This window comes from Aythya marila, assembly GCF_965140915.1.
Source record: "Aythya marila genome assembly, chromosome: 27".
Lineage (NCBI taxonomy): Eukaryota > Metazoa > Chordata > Aves > Anseriformes > Anatidae > Aythya > Aythya marila.
In genome coordinates, this window is record NC_139068.1 from 5,008,914 (window position 1) to 5,034,089 (window position 25,176).

At 52.2% G+C, this 25,176-nt stretch overlaps 1 protein-coding gene across 5 annotated transcripts in view; it reads left to right on the forward strand.

Moving 5' to 3' along the window:
- The first annotated feature begins 509 nt into the window (after positions 1-509).
- GATAD2A (GATA zinc finger domain containing 2A) overlaps positions 510-25,176 on the forward strand; it is a 64,047-nt gene continuing 39,380 nt past the window's right edge. For 4 of the 5 annotated variants that reach the window (XM_082780003.1, XM_082780007.1, XM_082780006.1 and 1 more), the window contains exon 1: positions 12,650-12,786. The gene's annotated coding sequence lies outside the window, so the exon portion shown is untranslated. Of the gene's footprint in view, positions 570-12,649; positions 12,787-25,176 lie in introns of those variants that run through there. The other variant, XM_082780004.1, reaches the window with a different exon arrangement.

Sequence of the window (25,176 nt, forward strand, 5' to 3'; positions counted from 1 at the left end):
CGCCTCGCGCCGCGTGAAGCCGGTTGGCCCAGCGGCTTGCCCATCAGCGCGCCGCCCCGCCTCTTTTCCTCACAGCTTAGAGCGGGAAGGGGGGCGGGCCGAAAGAGAGCTCTAACTACCGATTGGCCGGCGGGGGCAGGAGGGCGGCTTTTTATTGGGCGAGGAGTGAAGGGGGAAAAAAAAAAAAAAAAACACAACAAACCACCGCCCACTCCACGGAGCCGGGGGCGGGGCCAGCGGAGCTTGGCCCAAATCTGCCTAGCAACCGGCGGGTGGGCGGGAAAAGGCGGCCGCCACAGGAGTCCCGCGCTGCCTGAGGGGGGGAGGCGGTGAGGGAGGAGGAGGAGGAGGAGGAGGAGGAGGAAGAGGAGGAGGGAGGGGGGTGAGGGAGGAGGAGGGAGGGAGCGAGGCGGGGTCTCCCTGCGCGCGCAGCCCCCTCCTCCGTCCCTCCCTCCCTCCCTCCTCCTGTCAGTGGCCACCTGAGGGAGCCGCCTCCCCTCCCCCCACGGCCCCAGTCCGGCCCGGGCCCCGCTGAGGAGGAGGAGGCGGCTCCGAGGGGGCTGAGGAGAGTGAGTGACAGCGGGACCCCCCCCCTGCCCCCCCCCACACCCCCCCCCCCTTCAACGGCACGGGGACAGCGAGGAAAAGGGGCCCGGGGGGGGGCGATAAAAGGCGGGGGGGGGGCGCCCCGAGGGGACCCCGGGGGCTGAGGGGGGAGGGGAGGGGAGAGGAGGGGGAGGGGAGGGCCCTGAGGGGGTGTAGGGGGGGGAAAATGGGGGAGGGGAAAGGGGGGGGGGGAGGTTGAAGGCCCCCCCCTGGGGTTGAGGGGGGAGGGGAGGGCCCGGAGGCCTCTGGGGGATTGGCCCCGGGGTGGGGGTGGGGGAGGGGAAATTAAAAAAAAATTAATAATAATTAAAGTGTGGAGAGGGGGAGGGGAGGAGAGCGGCTGGGGAGCTGCCCGGTGGTCAGGGGGGGAGGGCAAAAAGGGGAGGGGGGGGGCAGCTCCTGGAACACCCCCACCCCCCCCCCCCATAGGGGGCAGGAGCGGGGCCACGGGGGGGGGAGGAGGGGAAGGGCAGGGCCGGCGGGGAGGGGAAGGGACAGCAGGGGAAGGGAGAAGAGGGCGAGGACCTGGAGGGGGGGTGAGGTGCCCCGGAGCCCCCCCCTCAGGAGCAAAGTGGCACCCCAGGACGGGACAGGACAGAGCTGGGGGGGGGGGGGGGGAGAAACCCCAAAAGGTTGGGTGCCCCCCTGAGGGGGGGAGCGGGGCGAGGAGGTGGCCCCCGGAGGGGACCTGCCGGGGAGGAACAAAAAACAAAAAAAAAAAAAGAAAAAGGAAAAAAAAAATCAAACAACAACAACAAAAAAAAAAACACAGCATTTGCTTGCTGGAGGGTGCCAGATGGGTTGGATTCGCGACAGGACTTAAGATGGAGGTGGTTGGTGGGGCCGGTGCCAAAGCCGAGGACTTCTGCCCGGCTTTGGGGATGCGCGGAGGTTCCGTGTGCTCCTCGCCGCGGCGTCGCGCTCGCCTCGGGAACTCAATTACTTTCTTTTTCTGGCAGCGTTTCATCTCTGTACGACTTCTTTTTTTTTTTTTTTGGGGGGGGGGGGGGGGGATTTAGTTTGTACGCGAGACGAGCTCGATTCAAAATAAAGTTATATCCTGTCTGTGGTCTACCACCTTCTCCTCACCCCCAGCGATCTGCCATGTTTCACAGAAGCTCTATAGGTGGCTTTTTGAAAAAAAAATCTAATCCGTTATTAATTTTCTATCCCTTTCGCCACTTTTTTTCTGTCTTTGTGATAAGCGTGGTGAAAAGCTAGAGAGAGAAGAAGGAGCGTGCATAGGAGCTGCGTGCGCTGGCAGTTGCTGTAGGTAAAAGAATTGAGTTTTAAGTGCTGAGAAGTGTCTAACTTCACAAATTCTGACCCTTCAGAGCGTTTTAGCAGCATATCCCAAACAAGAAAAAAAGTTTAAGGCATGAGAAAGCTTTTCTCTCTGCTCTAATTTGAGAAGGACCCTGAAACGTAGTGACTAATCAGCTTAGAAATTAGTGCTATTTGTTTGAACTAGTGCAATACGAAGCACTAGTAAGTGCAAAGAAAATCATGCAGAGTGCTGCAGCGTTTCTCATGGCTGTCCCAAGCACAAAGTTTTAAGGAAGAAAACACGGTTTTGTAGCAGGCAGGCTTCTTGTAGATGGAGCTTCTCCTCTCAGCCTGAGTGGCACAGATGATTTCTTCTTTTCTGAAGACTTTTTCAAGAGTTTAATGACACGTGTTATACAAACCTGAGCGCACATGCTGTTCAAACAGTGGCTAAATCTCCCAGGGAGTAAAACAGATGATGTTACCACGCGAGCAGAACTGAAATTACGTCTGTGTGCCAGTGGTCCCTATGTCCCGCTGTCCAAGGGGCTGCTCTCTGCAGCAAGCGAAATGCCGCAGGCTATTTCATGGCTCCCAGTTGGCTTCATTTTAAACATCCTAATTTCCTGTTGCCGTGAGCAATTCCAGAGGGTCTTGCAGGAAGAAACTTGTCTATAAGCAATGAGTTGGGGACTACAAAAAACCCCAACTTTTGTTTGAAAAGAAAAGCACACGAACATAGTAACTTCTGAAAGCTACTTCAAGAATGGGAACGTGCTTTCATCCCAAGTTAATTATCCGGTTTCCCTCATAACAGGCTGAGTGCTTCAAGGATTGTGCACGAGAGGCAGCCCCATAGAATGTTAACCTCCTTATTGCAGCAAAAAGAATACAAAGTCATTACTAGATTAAGCTTTAACTGAATGTCTCTCGTCTCAATAGAGTTCAGCTGTTTGGACCAGAGAGAGAGAGATTGCCTGCTTGTGGCCCTAATATCTTCAGCTTGAATTTAAGGAGCCCGCTGAGCCTGGAGAAACTGGCTCGTGCGTTGTCGCAGTTTCCCAAAGGCAGGTAGGGAATTAAAAACAGTGACTTTACTCAGCGGGTCACAGCCACATCTCTGTGAGCACTCCCGAGGGAACAGGAGACAGCCCTCACACGTTTCCCTGTAGGAGCCCAGCACTGTGGGAGGAGGATTTGAATCTTTTGTAATGCCGAGGCCCATACAAACTGGGTTAAAATCATACAAATTGAATTAAAAATGCCCACGTTTCAAAACTCCTGGCCTGCTCGCATCCCCTGGCGTGCACATGGCCCCTTGAGGAACTGAGCAGTGTCCGTGGGCTACCACTGTAGTGTGAAATATCTCTGTGGCTCTTTTGCTAAGAGAAAAAGCACTTTGAGATGATGTATGAAAAATATTTCCCTGGTCCAGCTTGTCGGTCGTGTCCTCCATTCCTCGCACGACGCCAGGCTTCAATCTCATCTGCGTTTCTGGGCTGACTCAGAGCACCCAATTTCACAACTTTGGTCTGCAACCAAAAATATCAGTGGACGTTGCAGCCAAAGAACAATGAGGGAAGACACCCTAAAGAATACCCCTTTGCTGACTAACTCCCTTTTCTGCAGAGCAAGGTGGTGTGCGTGTTTTTGGAAACCTGACCAGTGCTGTTTCTTGCCCGGGTTTGAAAACTGAAGGCATTTGTACCGTGTGCGCACAGGTAGGCTGGCTGTTGAGCATCTGAGTCTTCAGATGCCAGGGGTCACGGCATAAAGGATGTTGTATTTTTACCTAAGCAACATAAATCACACCAACCAGGGCTGTTGACCCATCTTAAGCCCAGGAGAGCGTACTCCTCTAGGAGTACTCTTCAGCAGGGTTAGAAGAGAGAGCTCCAAAGCTGGCATTCAGAGAAAGACAAGAGTTCCCATTGCAGGACAGAATCCTCCCTGCCTGTTCACTTGAGTCGTTACTTTTAATCAAATAGGTCTCTAGATTTGCAAAATAAGCAAATCATGCTAGCTGTGAAGGGTTCTCACCTGGAAGATGGCATTTCCCTGGAAGCAGATACTCGGACACACTTGCCACGTGCGAGTTGCCCCTTCTTTGCCAGAGTTTCATCGTCCAACAGTCTACTCACACTAGATCCTGTTGCTTAGCTCAGACCCAGTCCTTGCTAAAGTGAATAATGAGGGTGTTAGTAACAAGCTGGAATATTGGAATACCTGCTGCATTTGCTGTTGGGTTGCCTGCCATTGTAAACCACTGGCTTTATGCTCATGGAGCTACCAGAGCTATTTTCAGGGTTTATCCATCTTTTTACTCTTCTTTCTGCAGCCCGTAGCAACTTTCTCTTTGCCAGAAAACTCTTTATCTTCTAACCCAGCAGCCCTTATTAATAGCCTCATATTAGTTCTTTAATTTTCTGCCACTGAACCCAGCTGACGAGGGAGTTCCAAGGAGGATGGAGAACGTGAGAGGTTGCGGTTGGTGTTTGGTGACAGACCCCAACCCGCCATGCTGGGGACGTTTTCTGACAGACTCAGGGCATGACTGCTGGTAGAAAATCAAGTTGCTGCTTTTTTCTAGCTAGTAGCTTTCCCATTTGTTCCCAACGTACTCGCATGTAATTACTGATACATTATAAACATTGTATTCTGAATTTATAGACAGCATCTCCCTGGCCCGTGGGGAGCCCATGTGTAGTTGCCTTGGTTCCCCTGCGCAGAGCAGTTAAACTCTCCCTCAACAACTGATTTATATAACTGAAATAGCTAGGGAAGTGAGAAATTTCCTTCCTCTTAGGATACAATGCCAAGGATGTCAAATCTCTAGAGAGCCTGATGATAAGAACTGGGCTGTCCTTTTCTGCAGTTATTAAACAAGTAAATGACTCGTCAGAGCACTGAAACCATGGGATGCGGCTCTGTGGCAGTCCCTCTCCTCCTCAGTTGCAGGCACCCCTGCAGGTCCCAGGCAAGGCTGGGTGAGGAGGTGGTGGAGGAGAAGCTTCCTCCCCACAGGGGAGCAGAGGGAGCTGCAGGTTTGGGTGAAATAGATGCGATTTTTCCCAAGCCACCTCTTGGCAAAGCACTGGGAATGGCACATAACCAGTAGGATTTTGTGATGGCTGTGAGGGGTCTCCCCCTCAGTCTCTTCTCAGTACCTGGCTTTGTTGTCCAGGACAAATTTCAGCTCGGAAGACAGCTCACCAAAACCCACTGACACAGCCAAGTGTTCTCTGCTTTCTGAACTCCTCCTGTTCCCATTGAGCAGCCTCTCTGCTCTGACACAAAGCTGGGGGAAACTCGGTGGAATTTGTGGCGCGCTCTTACACCGTGAGAGTCTGTTGGAAGAATCCCCTGGTTTTACCCTTCCAACTCAAGCAGCACGTTAGCTTCTGTGAGGGTGGGCACAGCGAGCAGGGCAAAGGAGCACGCTGACATTCCTGGGTGAGGACTTGGTAAACTCTAAGCAAGCCCCGGGAACAGGAGATGCTTTATGAATCCCTTTGCCTTGAAATCTACCTGAAAAAGAAAAAAAAAAAAAAAAAGACCAGCAATGGCTGATCCCATCAATCCTAAATTTAGAAGTGAATCTAATTTCTAAGCCTTGCTTTTCAGCAGGAAAGCAGGTTATGGAACTGACCTGGTACAGTTCTGTTGGGGGAAGAGAGGGAATTAGCAGGGGGTTAGGGGAGAAGACTGGCATTTTTTACACGCTGATAATAAACATCTTATTAGCAGAAGGAACAATGTTAATAAATGCTTACAGTAAACATGGTGTAAGACTCGGATAATCCTTCTGAAAATAGAGAGGTTTTCCTACTCTGATAACTATCCAGTCACCTTGATGGAGATCAGCAAAACCTCGCGAGGCTTTCTTAGACTCTGGCTTTACATCAGTGTGCCCGTGATTGCCTGTGACATAACTGGATGGTGAGGCTGTGCTGGCACCTTGCAAATACACACCGAGTCCTTGGCAGCAACAGGTAACAAAGGGCTCAGAGCATTCATCTTAAAAAAATTACCACGAGTTCTAGCAAACCAACAGCAGGTTGAACTGTCAAACCTCTGTTCACCTCTGAAAGGTTACAAGAAAGTTGAGAGGCTCAGCCAACTTGCTTGTTTGGCCTCGACGTGCTACAAATTTTAATCAAGTTAATTATAATCAAGGCAGTGATTTTGTAGCGGGATGGCACAGGTGGCTTTGCATGCAGTGCAGGTCTCGGTGCAATGCTGATCCCGGGCTGGGTCCCCTGAGAAGCCAGGAAAAAACGAGCCCTCCCTTTTGCAGCCCTAAAGCAAATGCCTGCTTTATAGAAGGGGCAGTATTCTGAAGATGTTTTGCTCAAAGTTCCTAATTTTTGCTCTTTATCTACCTTTTGTTGCAATCACTGCATACTTGGAAGAAATCTGGAGTAAGAGGACTTTGTATCCCCTTCCATCAGAACTGTATCACTGGAAAAAAGCCTTGCCTAGGCAGGACTTAGAATTAAGAATGCTTTCTGCCAGCTCTTTATTTCTCAGTTGCCCCAACCGTAAGGATCTTTGGGCAGTACTCGTCTGTTAAACCACAGAGAAGTGTCGGTGTCACGGCATCCATGCAGCCAGATACCTGCTCGTGCTGGTGTTAATCTCCGTGAGGAATCTGGTCTGATGCTGGACTGAGAGAATAACTGCTGGGAATTGCTCAAATCCATCTGTGGAATTTAGGTGGAGTTCCTCGTGCTGCAACTACAAACCTGACCTTGGGAGAAGCGTTCCCTGTGTGCTCTGAAACCCTTAATTTGTAGGGTCTGCATTGTAAAATCGAATCCGTCCTGAATCGGGTTTTTCTGTGCCCCGTGTACTGAGTGGCCAGCAATGACTGCGGAGTTTGTTCAAATCTGGTTAACAACGAGTGATGCTTTGTTAACAACGACAACCCCAAACCTGCAGCTTCCAAGATGCTTTAGTGGATAAACACAAATCCTGCTGAAAAATCCTTTTGAACCATTTTTTAAGTTGATACCTTGCAAATTTATAGCTCAGCTGAGCAGCACAGGCTGGCTTTCGAGCTCAGATCAGGAGCATCTTTGGTGCAGTTCCTGAAAACTGTCACAGCCCTGTGCAGGAACGCCTCGAGTGTGTCAGAGGAAGGGTGAGAGCAAAGTTTTGAGCGTGGCATTTACAGTACTGTACAGCTGTAGATCTGCTCCTTATCTTCTGGAGAAATTAACCACTTCAGCACAAGCACTCCAGTCAGCCCAATTGGTCCCCTCAAGGATAAAAGCTGCTTTTCTAGGAAATGGGATAGCTACAAATAGAGCTTCGAGAACACAGTTCTCTACTAGAACTGGTAAAAGCTATTAGTTATCGAGGTCATAGTTATATTTCCTCAATTACCTCTAATTTGGAGGGTGGTAAAGACCAAAATCCGAGAAGGACCAGACTCTCTCCATGCTGGAGGAAAGGTCTTACATGTTTTAATTCTAAGAGCACTTGCCAGTAACAACATATTAATATCAGCTCTCTTCTGCTTTCCCTGTCCAGGGTTTCAGTGTATACAGATATTGATACCAGTGTGAATTAGTAATTTAAATATTTTTGAATAAGGAGTCAACAAAAAAAGTTGTACACAACTGAAAGTGTTCATTATCATGCTCCGAAAGGAGGCAATTCATACCTAAAATTACTTTATAAGTAGCCCAGCGGTCCCGTTGCACTCAGAGAGTGCCCCGGAGAGTCAGAGGAGGCAAAAGCAACGTGTGCAAGAGGAGAGGAAATCAGCAGATGACGATAAAATCACCTGATTGCAGATGTGGACTGTGGCACAGCCCCTGAGTTTCATTTAGCAGGGAAAGCCGGCGAGCAGCAGTCCTGTTGGTGCAGAGCAGGCTGTGGGGTCCTGCTTCCCGTGGGACCGGGGCAGCCGGGATCTGAGCCATATAGGACCTCGGCAGAGTTCTCTCCAACTAGTTAATTCTTCTCCTAATCAGGGTCAAGTTCTGATGAGCCACGTGACGGCGATCAGTAAACAAGCGAGAGGTGCTTGTTTACAGCCATCCCTCGCCAGAATGGCTCTGTGGCTCTGACTCACTGTTTGCCAGCGAAAACGTTTGTGTCCGGAGCTGCAGGTCACGAGCCTAACCGAAGCGATCTGCGCCAGGCTGCGGAGGACCAGTTTGGGGAGCTGGAAGATGGTCTTTTGGCAGATCTTTCAAAAAAAGCAATGCCGGCTGAACTTTGTGCTCTCCCACTTCTGAGCAAAATCGATAGTCCATGAAGCGCTTGCTGAATTGGAGCAGAGCTCCTAATATATCCCCTTCCAGCCATAAAAGTGCTTATTAGGGACAGGGTCAGATCGTATCACGCTGAAAGCACCATCTCTGGCCCGGCAGTATTTGCATATATCTGCTGCTTTCCCCATTTCCTGAATAACTTACTGATCTTTTTTTTTTTTTTTTTTTTTTTTTTTCAGTTCAGAAAGCTTAATTTTCATTTCTCTTTGGGGTTATTCACCTCAGCGCTTAGATGGTGCAATTTTGGCCCTTTCCAATCTCGCGTCCTGCTTTGCTGCAGAAAACCTTTAAGAAAACTTCTAAGAAAACCCGCGGGTGGGAGATGGGCCGACAGACCCCACGGTGCGGCTCATATAGGGACTGAAGGGCAGATTCTTCTTGTCAAAAAACACCCCTTTACTTCCTATCATATTCCTGAACTACTTTCCAGAAATTCTGGCTTGAGCAGCTGGTGGTGGCTGCAACTTGTGCTTGCAGGAACACAGTTTCAGCAGAAAATAAGTAAAGGAAGGTCTCTTGGTCCCAAATCTATGGAATTCCTTTCATTCTTAGCATAAGCCATCTTAAAATTGTATTCCTGTAATTTCTAGCATCGTCGTAGCACGATTACAGGTCTATTCTTTCTTCCCTTTAAATAATTAAATATATAATCTCTTAATTTCAAACTCCTAGCCTGCAAAAAATACATTCTCTACAAGGTCCTGAGGCTGGCTTTTTTTTTAAAAAAAGAAAGATTGCAGTCTGTCATCCTAGGATCGGACACCAGGGCAACACCCCCCCTATACAGCCCCTGGTGTACGATGGAAACCAGGTGAGCCTAACAGATGGAGCTGCTGATATGAAGCGTTATTCGGAGCTATCTGTGCTCCTGCCTTCGTGATCCTCTGGACCATCCGGTGATGTTCCCTGCCCTAAGTAAAGCACATATCGGCTGCCGAGCTTCAGGACCTGCTCAGCCTGTTCTGTGTGCCAACATTAGCATGTTCCCGTGCTCTTGCATCTGCTGCTGGTTGCAGGAAGATGACCAAGTCTTCCAAATCTGGCATGGGTTTTACTTCCTTTTCTTCTTTGACCTGTAATTCCGATGCGCGGTATCTTGAATTTTCTGAGAAGAGGCCTAATCTCAGCCTTCCTTCTGGGATATTTGTGAATTTGGCACAAATTTTACATCTTGCTTTTTTTTCTGGTCACATCCCAGTACCAAATTCTGCTCTTGTTGCAACAAAATTAACTTCCTGGTGTATGTTACGTTGGGTGGTATTTTAATGAGGTGTGGCAGTAGAGTGTACAGGAAGGATGAAGTAGGAAGGATGGAATATTTTATCCCTGATAACACCTATGGACTTTGCATCTGGAGTGAGGGAAATACCTTTGCAAGACCAACTTCACGTTGGACTTCATGGCTCCAGCCAAGTTTTGCTCTCTTGATGAGGTGTTCGGAGTTAACGCAGAGTCTGGGCTACGTAACGTCAGTTTTGGCTACCAGAATCGATAGCAGTGCCAGTCCCTGGGCTCATGCCACGTTCCTAAGTGAAAACCAAGCGCTAGCGAGATGCGGCGGGTCCTGCTGGGTTCTCTCCATGCTGAAATTTGGGCAATAACTGTTAGAAAGGATGGAAGTAACCGAGGTGCTCCTAGCCAGGCCCGCAGGCACCGCTCCCACCGCGGGCTACAGGCCCTGGGGAGAGGCACGGCCGCGGCGCAGCTGCTGCCTCCGCCGGCAGCGTCACCGTAACGACACGCCCAGGGCACGCCGACCGACTTCCCAGCTCTCCTTCTCCCACCTGACCATACCCTCTCTGCCTGACACTTAATTGCCTGCGTGTAATCAAGGCCCAGGCGAGGAGCGCTGAGGTAACGCCGCTGCGGCGCTGCCGGGACCGTGCAGCATCCGACACGGAGCAGCTCGGCCAAAGCGGAGCTGTTGGTTTGCTTAAACGGCTCCTGAACTATTGGATTTTAATTTGAACGCAGCACTTAATTTAGATTAAAATCCAATAATGTTAATAGTCTGATGTTGCCTATTTCAATGAAAGCGTCCTTCGGCGGTGCGTGGCGCCCAGGTATTTCGCTCAGAGCCCCCAAAAGGAGCATGTTTGGCTTAGAGGAGCGCTGACACTGAGTCGTGAAGGTTTTAGGTGCTATTTTAGGTAGGAGGGGGCTGCTCTAATCGTGTTTCACCAACACTCTCTTACTCTACCTGGCAAAGATGTTGAGGTGATCTGTTTAACCCAGAGGCAAAGCACCTTAACGGCCCTTTCAGGTGTCTGCTTTGGGTTGTTTGGACCCAAGCAGCATCAGATTTATTTTTTTCTGAACCCAAGATACGCATTTACAGAACTTTTGAACTCCAAACTTTTTAAAGTCAAACAGACACAGGTAGATTAATTATTTTTTTCCTTAATTTAAGGTTTCACAGAACTTGCCTCCCCAAAGCACGTTAGGATTAGTCTCGCTTCAGCCGCTTACACAAGCGTGTTGCAGTTACTTCACCTGCATGCATTTCTGTTGCAGAGTTGCTTCACCGTACGCAGGCACTTCTAGGAACGCACAGCTCTGTGGCAGCGGTGGTTCTCTCGCTGACAGAGCCAGCAAGTTGCTGCACTCGTTTCTCACTGAAAGAGCAGCAGCTCGCGTCTTTGTTAAGTAATTACAACACTGCTGCACCTTCCAGGTGACTTCGTTACGAGTCCCTCGGGATGCTGCAGCGGTGCCGTCCCCCAGCAACGGGGCCCCCCAGGAGAAGGAGGTCTTTACCGAAATGAAAAAAGATCAACAGCTCCTCTCAATCCACTCCTCAAGTATTTCCTAAATAATCGCTGGCTTTGATGTTTTAAGTAAGGGGATGAAAGAAAAGCGTAAGGCGAGGTGCTCTTCGGCCTGTGGTGGCGTTTCTGTGCATCGTGTTTGAAGGACTCGGTGGTTGGGTTGGTTTCCTAGGGTGAGGGTTACCTGACCTGGAGCAGCTAAGGGGTAAGGCCGTGGGGGCCTCACCACTCCGGCATTTTTTATGTAAAACAAAAAGAAGTTGGCCAAATTTCAGGTGATGTGCTGACCGTGAGACCGTCGCTGTCTGAAATCCTCTGTGCTCGGGTGCGGGGTATAAACAAGTGGTTGTAACCCACTGAGCAGGCTCCCCGTCTTTTCACAGGACCTACAAACTAATTTTCAGCCTCAGAATTAAGTCATCACAATTCTAAAGAACTTTACCAATTATTCTGCTTCCAAATCACTTTCAATCAGCATCACACTTGGAAACGCGTTGGCGGGGAGCATCGCACACAAGGTCTGGCAGAAAAGTGCTTATGGGGCAACCTCCTCCCCAGTTCTCTGCGACATCCCTCCCGTTTCTAAATTCATGCTTCAGCTAGGTTTCAGAAAACGTGGCAGAAACGTGACTGCAGAGCCAGAAGCTTCATCTTTTTAGAGAAAGGAGGACCCCAGAGCACGGGGTATGGCCCTGCTGAGAATGATCAGCCTGAGATTTGGGGGGCATAGGCAACGCGATGCGCTCGGGCTGGTGACAGGAGCCAACAGACCCTGTCCAGGTGATACCTCATGTCCTGAAACATGGAAAATGGGAGATATTAAGGCTTGGTGGTGTTAGTCTGGTACAGAAACTGTCCGTGGGGAGCTAGGCGAGCTCTGATAGTTGGGTGCCTTGCAAAGGCTGCCCTGGCCGTACCGATGGCACCCTGAGGGTGACACCGGGCGAGCAAAAGGCAGGGAGGGAGCAGCATGTGGCGAGGACACGAGGAAATCGGTAGCCAGCTGGAGAGCCGGTGGGCCCAAACTGCGTCTCGGGGGGGTCGCCAGCGTCTCGGTGGGGTCAGTTATATGAACTGTTCCGTTTTTCTCCCGTTCATTTGGCCATCGGTTTACGTGCTAGGCTTGAGATCTGGTGAACACCGCTTCAGGACCCCCCCCCCCAAGAAGTTTCCTATGAGCACGGAGCTGCCGGTGGCTCTGCCCTGAGCTGGGCACCCCAGGCTTCGCTCCGCATCTCCTACACGCTCTGTTTTGGGGCTGTTTGCGGAAAAAAAAACACGAGCTTTTGAGTTTCTAAGTTTCTAGATACCGGAGGGGGGAGCAATGCCTGGGGCGGGGGAGTAGAGCAAAACCCCGGTGGGGGAGAGGAAAACCCCGGTGGGGAGCAATGCCCGGGGGGGAGAGCAATGCCCTGCTGGTGCCCTATCCCCGGTGGGACCCCGCTGTCCCCGGTGGGATCGCTGCTTAGCGGGGGTGCCCCCTCCGCCCCCCCCCCCCCCCCCCTTGGGGCTCCTCCGCTCCCTCCACGTGGCCCCGGGGGCTCCTCGGCGCGCCCCGCTGCGGCGCCCCCCGCCCGCTCTTCAGCCAATCCCCGGGCGGCTTCCAAAGCGCCGCGACCCCTCCGGCCAATGGTGCCCCGGGTCACAAACCTTGCTCCACCATTGCCCGGAAGCGGCGCCGGGCCCCCGCGCGGCTGCTGCTGCTGCTGCTTCTGCCACTGCTGCCACTGCTCCTACTGCTCCCACTGCTTCTACTGCTCCCACTGCTGCTCCTGCTCCTGCTCCGGCCCCGGCCCGTCCCCACGGCCCAGGACGGGCCCTGCCCCGCGCATGCTCCGCCGGGTGACGCCGCGACTCCATGTGTGAGCAGCGCAGTAGTGGGCAAAGGGGAAAGCCGCTGCCGGGTCGGGGGGGGGGTGGGGGTGTGTGTGTGTGTGTAAGGGGGGGAGACACCGGTCGAAGGGGAGAAAAAATTAATAATAATAATTAATAATAATAATAATAATAATAATAATAATAAATTCGGGGGCCGGCGAGCAGAGCACGGGGAGGAGGAGGAGGAGGAGGAGCGGGGGCGGCCGGATGCGAGGCGGCGTGAGAGTGAGTTGCCAGCCCCAAACTTCGGTGGCCGGGGGGGGGTGGTGGGGGTGGATTATTTTTTTTGGGGGGGGAGGGAGCTGTGGGGAGAGGGGGGCGGGCACCGGAGTGATTTGGGAAACCCCCCCCCCCCCCCCCAACCCTCAAACCTCAGGGTGTGAGGGCAGCGGGGGCAGCGCTCGGGGAGTGCAAAGTCCCGAGGGGGGGAAGGGGGGAAAGGGGGGGGTTGGGGGGGGGGCTCGGTCTCGGTCCCGGTCGTCCCGGGGCTCGGCGCCGGCTTTTGTTCGGCAGCTGCGAGGTTTTCGGTGCGGAAAGTTGCTCCGGGCTTTCCGCCGTGCCTGCTTCCTCTTCCTCCTCCTCCTCCTCCTCCTCCTCCTCCCCCCGTACCCCCGGGGCGGGGTGCTGGCTGCCAGCCCCCCCCCCCTGCACCCCCTTTTACCCCCCCTCCCCCTATCCCTACCCCACCGCTTTCCCCCCCCCACCCCCCCTCCCCTTCCTCCTCCTCCTCCTCCTCCTCCTCCTCCCGGCCCCCGGGGGCCCCGCACCGAGCGGCCGCCCCGGGCAGCCCCCCCCCCCACCCCACCCCCCCCATGGCACCGGCCGTGTCACAATAAGAGTCCGTCCCCGCCTCAAGGTGCACCACACCCGGCCTCCGCCACCGCTCCCCACCCGTGGGGTCACCGCCCGTGGGGCTGGGGGACACGCCGAGCCCCCGGGGACCCTCCGCCACCAGCCCCGGTTCACCCCCCCCTCCACGGGACAGGCTGTGCCCCCGGTTGATGAGGGGGTCCCGGGGGTCCCGGCTTGAGTCCCCCCCATGTGTGGAAGCAGCAGGAGGCTCCGGAGATTCGGCATCACCGGTGCCTCCTGAACGGGAGTTGGGATGCGCCGACTCCTGCTGGGGATTTGATTTCAGCCCCTTCGGGTGCTTGGGGTTTTACTTTCGCTTGGCTCCTCGGGCAGCCCCTCGCTCTCCTGGGTTCATTCAGGACCCTCCTTTCCCCTCCAGCACCGAGCCTCCCGGGTGCGACGCCGACCGGTCGGCGGGCAAATGGCCCGAAATTCTCATCCCCGGCTTCCTTCGCAGGTGCCTCTGGCTTTCATGTTTCTCCCTCATCTGGCTGCGAAGGCAGCTGGAAGTGGAGGCAGGCGAGCTGCTAGCAGAGAGTGTTACACAGGAAGTGAAAAACGGAGAGGGGCCGTTGGGAATCACAGACATGCTGGCAGGCTGCAGGCAGCCGCGCGTCGGCAGGAGGAGGCAGGGATCCCGCTGCTCTCCTGGACCGGCTACTGACCGGGTCTGGAGCCAAGGGAGGCCTGGGCAGGACGCGGCAGGACCCTAAAGGATGCTCGGTTAGCAGAGGTAGAGGACCGGAGGCTGGAAACGGGACGAGAAAGTAAGAAACCGGGCGCTGTTGGTTGCCTCGTCTACCTAAATCACACGGTGGCCTCCTGGGCCTGCCTCTTGGGCTGGTCCCGTAAAAGCCCAAAAGACAGGTAGGGAGCGGTGGGGTGGCAGTGGAGGTGACATCGCAGTGACACCTGCTGGTGCCGCCGGGCCCCGGTGCCACCTCACAGTGCGAGGGGCTGTGACACGCACGGAACGACGCATCCCGTGCGCCACGCTTCGCTGCTCCTCGCTGCCTGTCTGGATTGTGGAGCCCTGGACGAGAAAGGGGGGTGATATCCTGACAGCAACGAGGCTCTGCGGTGAAGTATCTGAGGCAGGATCACAAAATAAGCTAGTTTCAGGGCTGAGGGAGCTGCTCTTATTTTTTCTTCCCCCTCCCTTGCTGCGTGGTCTCGAAAATCGGGAGGGCTGCGCGGCTTGGCACGCGACTTTCTGGCTGTAAGATCTGACACCTGTATGCACCGGGCTGATGTTCTTTTAACTTTTCTTGGGAAAAAGACCAAATATTACCAATTAGCATGCTCTGGTTCTGTGGTGGTGTGAAAAGGAGACCAAGTTCTGCATTCAAAGGGAAAACCCACCCTGGTGGGTTACATTGGGAAGGAGGCAGTGGGGATCTGCGATGCCTCGGTGACTCGTGGTGGAGCTGGAGCTAGCCGAAAACATTTCCCTTTCCTCGGAGGTGGAAGCAGCGAGGAGTCGCTGACGCCGTCCCCAGCAGCGTTACACAGTCATGAGGTTACGGCAGCGGGCAATGATGCAACAGAGTTGGCGTATGATGCAGTGTCAGTATGCTAATGCTGTAACTTAATATAGCTGTGTTATGACTTTTGGGGTAATTACAGGCTGGCAGTCGTATGCGGAGCTGCTCAGAATTGGTGGTTTGGATTCAGAGGGGGGCTCACGCATTGTGTGGTAGTTTGGAGGGCACGATGAAGGATGTGGGGTCGCTTTCTCAGCTAGGTGGCCACGAGCGTACACACGTACAACATTTGTCCCCTTTGGGGACCCCTCTGCGTGGTCTAAGGTTTGCCCTGGAATTATCCCCTCGCGGTCAAAGGAACTCCAGCGGAGGGAGGAACTCCGGGCTTACTGTCTTATGGTCTTACACTGCTATTTCTGGGTGTGCTCCTCGTTAGCCCTGCCCGCCTGCCTGGCCTCAGCCCTCTTGGTTCAGTCCCGCAGCGCTTGTGCCCTGCTCCTTTTCAGGAGGGAGAGGAGGAGGAGGAGGAGGAGGAGGAGGAAGGATGCTGGGGGGGGGGTAAAAACTAAAAGGCATTGCCTTCTGATAGCCCGTGGATGGGGCTGGAAGGGATTTAAACGCGAAGCTGAAAGCTCCTTCGGGTGCCGGGGGGGGGCCACGTCTGAGATCATCTCGTGCTTTCGGTTGTGCCTCCTGAAATGGTGGCCGTGTTGTAGAGTCCCTGGCCGGCCGCCAGCCAGCCAGAGGTCCCGGCATCTGGCGCAGGCACTCGGGGAGGGCAGAGCCAGCGAGGTGCCGCGGTGCTCGGCGGAGCGCGGGGTCCCTCGCCGGGCAGGGAGCGCTCCCTCTGAGCGGAAAACGTGGCTTTGCTGCCTAAATTTAGGTTGTTTTCATGGAGTGTGTTTCGAACCGCAAACTTGTAGATGCGCTGCGTAGATGCTCGGCTCTGATAGCAGATATTGGGTGTTCTTACACATCTAAAAGCCCAAATCTTTGCACATCACAGCCTGCTCTTTGATATTATGCACATACGAGCTCTTCCCTGGGCTGAAGTTACCTTTAATAGTTATGTTTCTTACTGCCATGCTCGGGGGGGGGGGTGGATACCTGTGTGGTTTTTCTGCTCCTGTTTCACAAAGCACCCTATTTTTGGAAGGTTGTGTCTCTGTACAGTGCCCGTGTGAGGTGACAGGGGCTCTTCCTGGCCTGGGGAGGTGCTGCCCAAATAGTTTACAACCAAAAAGTTGGAAACAAAACGTGTGGTGTGTGTGTTCCCCAATGAATTAAAATCCACACGCTGAGCTCTCGGTACAGCATAAAGAGCGGTGCTGCTGAGGAGCCCCCTTACAGGCACTTGTTGGTTGCAAGTTCATTCTTTTTCAATAACAATCTCAGTAACGTAGAACTGTTTTTGTTATTTTTTTTTCCCTCCAAATGTTCCTGGAGACTGTGGCATCTGAAAATACGGCAGACTTATTTTTAGACCTGGGGAAGTAGCGTTTGCTTTTGTGCAATGCTGCCCGTGTCTGAGGTGTCGCAGCACAGGCTGTAGACCAGCATGTGAAGTGCAGCGTAGTTTGGTACTATGTTCATGTATTTTATTGGGGGATAAAAGGGTAAAGAACGTGCTCTTGCAGACTAGAAAGCACCAGGACAGCCTCACAAGGGTGTTTTTTGGAAGTGTCTCCTTGTTTCCTCAGGCTGTCCCCGCTCTCCCTGTGCTGCTTGGGTTAGATTCATGCCCTTAAAACTTACAAGAAGTTTAGCACATCAGATACTCTGCTTATTTATGCATCTATATTATAAATAAAAGACTCACTTGGGGTTCTTTGTGAGTTGTCATTACTTTTTTAAGGCTTTTCCACCCTCCTTTCCCCTCCCCTTGTCTCTGCATTTCTGTGGCATCCCTTTACATGGGGAGCTGGATGTTTGCTGAGCATGCTGTCCCTCATTCACCTGGCAATTCCTGCTTTATTTCGTGTGCACACCTGGAATTCAAGAGGTTAGTAACTTCTTTGTGATGCCTTCTCCCTGCTTAGCACCTCTCAGCCAGAATGCCCTGCGTACGGCAGCGAACTGAGGTCGGGTGAATTGGGCCCATTTTCAGGTGGGGAACCCGGCAGCGAAACGCCCGCAGCAAGCCCTGCAGGAGAGCGACAGAGCAAAGGTTAAGGTTTATTAATACGCAGTTTCCTACGCTGCCTTTTTGTTGTTCAGCACTTTTTCCTCTTCCTTCCCCCACCCTCCTCCAGACCACGCCGGGTGCTGGCGCTGCTTGGCGGCCCGCCGGCGGTGTTTGGCTTTGTGGTGTGCCAGGGCTCGGGAGGCTGCGGCGGGGCACCCGGTAAGCAGCTGCTGTTTGCCTTCAGATGCTTCTGTCCGTGCCCGTCCTGGTCCAGCATCACCTCGGGAGACTGCGGCTGAGACGGGGCAGGAAGGAATTCTCCCATAGAGCTTTCCTACGTCTTAATTACAGGCTGCCTCCTCGCCGTGCTGGGGCTTTTGAAGCTGTTGTCCGCTACGCTCCCCACGCACGTTCCTCTTGGTTTTTAGAGCAGGCGTGGTTCTCACTTCATGGGCACAGTTCACCCTTTGAGGGTTTTTTTGGGGTAATATAAGTCTGATTAGGCCATTTGGGTTGTATGGGACATAATCAAAGTTCAGCAAGAAAGTTTTGCACATCCCTAGCTTTCGATGTGTTGACTCTTGAGCAAAAATATTGGAATGTGCTGTTGTTTCAACGTACAGAAATAAGCTAGAAAATGCTTATTACCTTAGCTTCTTGCAGCTATGGCATGTCTCTTTCTTTCCTCCTTGCCTTTGTGGTCAGTAGGGTTTGAACACACCTCAGTGGCACGTCTTGAGCACAGGATGGCACCGGCTGGCTGTGGTTTGGTGTCCTGTGGGTGCTGTTTGGAGGCGTGGTGGGCAGATTGCAGGTGGTTCTCCTGGTAATTGTCTTGAAAAGTGCACTGCTCGGGACCAGCTGATGTGAAGTTACATGTTCTTACTGCTGCCTGCGTTTTCCTGTCCTCTCTGGAGGAGAAGTTTTGTATTGCCTTGGGTAAACCACCTAAAGATCTCTGTGCCTCGGCTGTCCCATCTGCTCAATGGGTATAAACGTGTGTTACGAAGGAAGTGTGCCAAATGTGGCTTATAGCAACAATTCTTTCCAGTCTTATTTTAATCTTCATCTTTGGCTTTTATCTCCGAAACAGTTTAACCCTGTGCCATCTCAGTTTCCAGATGAGAATTGCTGGTAGAACTGAAGATTAGAGCAGAAAAATGTCCGTGGGTTTGCCCCGCAATCTGTAAAGGCCAGTTGGTTGTATTAGGAAATGCAAACATTTGGAAGATCTAGGAGAGTAAAATTTAACAACCAGCCACACATGCTGAAGGCCAGACAAATACGGGCTGGGATTATCACGTGTCCAACGAGAAGTTGGGTAAATCCTTCGACTGAGGGGAGCGATGAGTTTGCCTCGGTCTCTTATGCTCCTTAGTTTAAGTCTCCGTGTTTTTGCAGGTGATGTGCTTGAGGCAGGTGAATTTCTGAGCTCCGTGATGTTTCTCTCTGTAAATCCCGTAGAAATGGGGTGTAACGGCTGGTCTCTCGGCAGCAGGGCCAGGTCTGTGAACCTAAAGGGCTTCTTTGACCATGACTTTCAGAAGCTTGTTGTGGTTGGGTGTGGATATTTGGTGTTTGGAGGCGGCTCCGTTTCGGGAGCCTCTTTCTCCCATCACTGTCCTCGTGGATGGAAGGATCTGGGAGGGGGGTTCCCAGGTCATGGTGCTGGCCCCGTCAGGTACTCCCTGCTCCCAGTTTGCATGCAAAACCAGTCCCATACCGAGCTGGACCTGATGGGCACCATTCTCTGTGTAGAGCTCCTCTGCAGCGTGCTCCCCGTCTGGCTCTGTCGTGAAAATAATTCATCTGGAAGAGCTCCAGGACTTCACATGAGCCAGTCTCATTCTGGGAGCGCTGAGCTGCCCTTCTCAGCCTGTACAGTCGATATTCCTTCATACTGACCACCGGTGCTGCAGCTCATCCCTTTGGGGACGCTTGTGAGCTCGATGTCGCAGACGTCGTGGCTCCCAGCGAGGGCTCTGCTCCTGCCGTGTTTGGAAGAAGAGTCTCTCTCCAATTCCTTTAACAATTAGGGGGTGACTAACAACTTGAATGCAGTTTCCCTGCTATTTTACAGTGCCCTGTAGTGAACTCGGTTGTGGAATGAAAGGGATCAGTGTGCGAGTACGTCGTCTGCTGGTTTTGGTGTCGGGTGCGTCACCTTCTGACTTGGGCTTCCTCCTGTATAAACACGAACCGAGGCAATCAGAGCTGGGCGCAGTCTTGCCAGGCCCGATACCTCGAGGCACGGGGGTTGAGAGCTGTCGGGACCCGTGCTGGGACACAGTCGGTGGCACCTTGCAGTGCCACGGGTCACCAGGGCTTGCAGCGACACGCGTGGGGCCGGGGAAATGGGAACGAATCTCCTCTGCTTCCAGCGAGGTGGTCGGGTACCTGGAGAGGTTTCCAAAACCTCCGTCTTTCAAGAGAGGCTGTGGAATACTTCTGCTCGTTTGCCTGCTGCTGTAGGTAGGAGCAACTTCCTCGCCATGGGCTGTCAGCTGGGCCCGGTGTGTTCATTTGCTGCAGCAGCCATGTGATCGCGGGCTTTGAAATGCTTGCGAGCATTAGGGGGAAGTAAACTGAAGGCATTCATATTTAATAGGATCTTAGAAAATCCCGTCTCCAGCAGAATTAGGTATTGCAATTGTGCGTGTGTTTCTGTTGTGGCAGTGTGTACAAACACACCGAACCACCTATTCAGGTTCAAACACAATACAAGTCTACAATTTTCTGGTTTTCATTGTACAATAGTAAAATTACTTCGGTGCCTGTTGCAGGCACAGTAGTAGCGTGACGCTCTGTAGGAGGATGCTGTTGTGTTTGGACCTGCAATTTGGTTTTCTGCTAGTTTGTTGTGTTTTTTTTTTAAACCTTATTAGCTGTAGTCCTTGAAAGCAATTGTTTCAGAAGGCAGCCTGTCGTAAGTAGTGGAAGAACTTTGGTGTTTTAGGTGCTTGATGTAAAGGTTCTTGAATCGTGGCCTATCCAAGTTGGAAGGGACCCACAAGGATCATCAAGTCCAACTCCTCTTGATCTTATTTGCTATCTCTGGAGGGCGTGCAGTGAAGCTTCTCTCCATCGGGGGCTTGGGTGTGCTCATGAAGAGCTGGGCATGGTCCGTGGGCAGAGTTCCCCATTTCTGGGCCATGCGTGCAGTAGGGAGAAGCGTACCATGAATGCCTCAATTAACTCTGAATCACCCAGCCACGACACGGTCACAGTTGGAGGGGACCTCTGGAGGTCATCCTGTCCCACCCCACTGCTCAAGCAGGGCCAGCAGATGTGCCATGAACGCAACTCTTTGCCTTCTCTTCCCCCAGCCACAAAAGTGAATTTGGATTAAAGGAAGATGTCATTCCTAGCAGCTTTTCCATCCCGATTCCTGAAAACAGGTGATGCTGCAAGAAGGCTTTGGCTCGTGGTGTGGCTTCTTCTGAAAGGGAAGGTACCGGTGAGCCAGAGGACGTTCTGGATAAAACTGGACGTGTAATCCTTGCGTAACTTTGAGGCGCTCAGCTCCGGAATAATCCGGGCTGGCTCTGCGTGCCCGTTGCTGCATGCACTGGAGTTGTGCTCGCAGGCAGTAGGAGCGCTTGCAGTCGTGGCTAACATCAGATGCGTGTCCTGCAGTTCGTGAAAGGTTGCTTGTGCATTGGGCTGTTAATGCTCTAGGGGTTACGGCCACGCATGTGCCTAAAAGGGTTGAACAGGAAGATCACCCAGAGGAACTTTTTGACTTGTTGTGTCAATAGGCCTTAAGATATTTTGCAAATACTCCCTGTGGGAAAGCGTACGATTAATCAGTAACGTAGAAAACGAGGTGGAAGGCACCGTGTCCTTAGGGGTGGTCTGGCGTGTGGCACGTGTGAAGCAGTTTGTGGCTGGCAAAGCTCTAAAATTCTCTTAAATTGTCTTAAATGATGGTGAATTTCTCTGCGCTGGAGGAGTGCCCTTCCAGGCTCGTTGCCTGCAATCTTTATTCCCTCAGTTTGTGTTGAAGGTATTTAGGATTATTCTGCTTTTTCGGCTTCCTTTAGCAAAGGTGTCCGGAGAGGGATGTATTAATTCCTCTTTGTTGGACCAAAGCTGGTTTTTAAAGCTGGAGACAATGGCTTAACAAGCAGCCAGGAGTTTAACTGATAGAAGTGGTTTGGGGAACAAAAGCACGCGAGTCCTGGCAGCTGAAGAACCGATCGGTGACTTCTAATCCCTGCGTTGCCATGAGGTGCCTGAGAATTACGCCGATGAAGCCTATAGAAGTAATTAAATAAGACTCATTTTAATATTGCGCATGTTATTGATCCCTCAGGACATTTAGATACGCAAACTCGATAAGACTATTTCCTTTTGCAAAAGGCTGTTCGTCGTAGTTGTAACACCTCTGGTCGCTTTCTACCCAAAACACCCTCATGTGCAAGTTAAGTGTCGTTTCGCAAAAAGCCATTGAAGTACCCGAGCACCCAAATTTTGCCCTGCTCATCTTCTGGGTCTGCTTGCTTTGGGCTTGTTTGGGGTCGAGGGACCCTCGGAGGTTTGTTACTAGTGGCTAGGCTTCCTCGGGATCACCCCCCCTCGATCCCAGGGGTGATAAGGGCAACTCGGGTTTCCTTTTGCCCTCTGGCTGCGGGACCAGGGGCTGAACATCTGCCCCACAACCTTGCTTTTAGAAGAGGAGCGGCTGCGTGCGGTGCTCGGCGTGCAGCGCTCCCTTTTGATCTCAGGTGGGGGCTGCACTTTGCATCCAGATCAAGTTGTGTGCGCCGAGGCTTCTGAATTAATTAATGATGGTGGCTGTGCTCGGCTTCCCCTGTAAATAGGTGTGGCCCTGGGTGGCTGCCAAGCTGCCATTTCGTTCCCTTCTTTGGCTTTCTGAGCGGTGTCATTCTCTGCACACACCCTCGGCGAGGTTTTTAAATATCATCGGGGAAAACGAAGATTGCTGCTGCGAAATTATTAGCTTATGGGTTACCGACGTACTCCTACAACTGAGATTGGGAACGCAGCAGTAGTGGAGGGTGGCATCACGAGCTCCGAAAAATAAAAATAAGAAGTCTTTCTGCTGTGTTTGCTGCTGAAGCCAGGTAGGCACAGAAGGGATTATGCAGGAGGAATCGAACGCTCCCGCATTCGGTGCAGGAAGGTGACGAGATGCTGCTGTGTCCTGCTCAGTCCCAGGTGGCCCTATTAAAGTCTCTGGCACTCGGTGAGCACCTGCAGAGACCAGCACAGCCTCGTGGGAGCACTGAGCATCGCCCAGCAGCCAAGAGAGAGCCCCCAGGTAGGGCAACCCAGGGCAAACGTGGTGAATGCAGAAGGCACGGCTTACTTGCTGAAAGTAGAGCAGATTTTCCCACCAGAGCTAGAAACAACAATTTGCCACCTGCTCTTTTTTTTTTTTTTAATCAAATGTTGCCATTCATTTCAGCCTCTGACCCCTAATGGGAGATCCAGGGCTTTCCCTTCTCCTTCCTTGGAGTTGGGCACTTGGAACGAGGTGATAAATTCACGCACGCATCCCTCTTCTCCATCTAACGCTCTGCAAAGGCATTTCATAACGCTGCCTCTCTACATAGAAAAGAGACACCCCCCTTCTCTGTCCAAAACATTAAATATATTAAAAATAGCAATTCCAGTTCCTGAAAAACACACAGGTGCATCTATCCACGTAGACCTGTGCTGTTAGGTGATCAGATTGTCCTTTGATTAAAGCCAACTTGCAGCTCAAGTGCTGCTGTGGATGGATGGATGGACGGATGGATGGACATGGGTGTCCTGCACGTATCCAGCATCTCTCTGTCCTGCATGAGGATCGATGGAATCGGCCAGGAATAGAGTAACCAAAAATAGAGCAAACTGTGCTATATATATATATTAATTTTTTTTTTAAAAGGGGGCAAAGAGCCCCAAACCCAAAGACATTTAATCCATTCTTAGCTCTTTTTTGGAGCTCTTTCCCTCTGCTCAGCAGCAAACGTTGCGGTTCCTCTTCTCAAAACGGGCACTGCTTTGTTCACGTCTGCTGCCTGCCCGTTGTCTGACGTTGCCGGGTGTTTTTTGTTGTGACTGCAAGTCAGCCTCTTGCAAAGATTTTTGATTTAATGAGTCAGGTCTGCCCATGTTGTAATGACAAAGATCCACTTGGGTAGATGTGAAGCAGATGCAGATCCCTGCTTGGACCTGGCTCTTCCGAAGGTCTGATGTGATTTCTTCACCGGTGGATGAAGTTTCACGGGATAACTATTAACTGCAAAATTAAGGACAAAAATATTTTCTGCCCGTTTCACAGGGAGGTGTATTCTGTGCTCGACGACTCTCCTAATTCCTTATCGTAGCTCTTTGTTCCTTGGAGTGAGAGCTTGAAATTGCTGAGATGTCTGCATAGGGGAAGGCAGCCCAGAACCAGAGCAGATCACAACTGGTTTATCCAAGTTGTTGCTTGAAGGTTGACTTTATTTAGAAATGTCAGCTTGTTGTTGCTTATTTTATGACACATTGTTCTTAATTTTATGAAGCTTAAGTGTCCCAAGAGCATGTCCCCTGTGGACTTTGGGGGAATAATTGCTTTTTCATAGATTTGCAGGGGAAGCTTCCCCCCGGTCGAGGACATAAATCGCAATATGAGTGAAAAGCGAGCCGCATGCCTGTCTGCTAGAGCCCGTAGTGGTGCAACCCTAGACAATCGGGGGTGTTTCTATTCATGAGTAGCCGACCACGCTGTGATCTGGGTGTTTTGAGCCTGCCCGATCTTCTGCACCAACCTGCGGAGAAACGCGCTCCATTTTGTGCCGACCCGGGGCTCATTTCATAAAGGTTTCCCGTGTGGCATCTGCAGGGTTTCCATTGGCATTTTCCACGTGGCATCTTCAAACCCCAAACCCCGTGGTGACTGAACACCCCCGGGTGCTGCTTACTGAATGCCAGATTTTCAAGGTTTGGAGCAGCTGCCTGGAAGGAGAAATACTCCACTTGGTACCGTTTTTTCTTTCTGACCTGCATCATTGGGGTCTCTTTATCTTTGCATCTCCCAGGCACCCACATTTGACTGAATTTTGGCTAATCTCAGGGAAAACACAGGTAGATCGCTCCAAGTGGGGCTTGTTCAGGGAGGGAGGAAGGAGCCTGGAAATGTGATTACCACTGAGATCTTCCAGGCTAGGAACGAGAGGAGTCAAAAAAACGCGTTTGCACTTTGATCTGAAAACACCAAGTTTTGATTGCGAGAGATCAGATTGCACCCGTGGATTTTTTTCAGAAGGCTCAGCTTGGATTTTCTGGGGAAAACTCGCTCCCTGGTTCCCCGTTTTCCTACATACTACTGCGTGCTTGTGGTGGGATTCAGGGGGCAGAGTGGAGCTGGACACCAGCAGATGAGCAGCGAGATCTGTGCTGCCGTGAGCGGCCCCCCCATCTCACCCAGACCCCATAGGAAAGCCAGGGATGCCCCTTGAAGCCCCACGTGCGCTCCCACGGGATTTGACACCCTTTGGCTTGGCACCCACTAGGAGAACAAATGCTGCAAAATAAAGCCTCCCCCGAAGGACGGACGTGCCGGGGTGACATGTCTGAAGAGCAGCCGTTGCCTGTAAGTAGTTTTCCCGTTCCTGTCTCTGCTGCTCCTACCTCGAGCAGTTCCCTGGCCGCTGGCACAACGCGGTCCCGCTGCGGACCGGCTTCGCCCCCGGGTCACCGCGGCTCCCGGCGCCCCTGCCCCGACAGCGCAGGCATTGATCTGAAGGGGGTAATTAGGAATGCTATTGACGGCCGGGGAGGGGGGAGCCGCCTGCTTTATCCCCGGCGCAGGAATTCAGGAGGGAGCCGGGGAGACTTTTAATTTGTAACCGGTTTTATTTGCCATCTGACTCGTGCACAATAAACTGGTAGCGGTGGTATTAGCGAGCATCTGAAAGGAG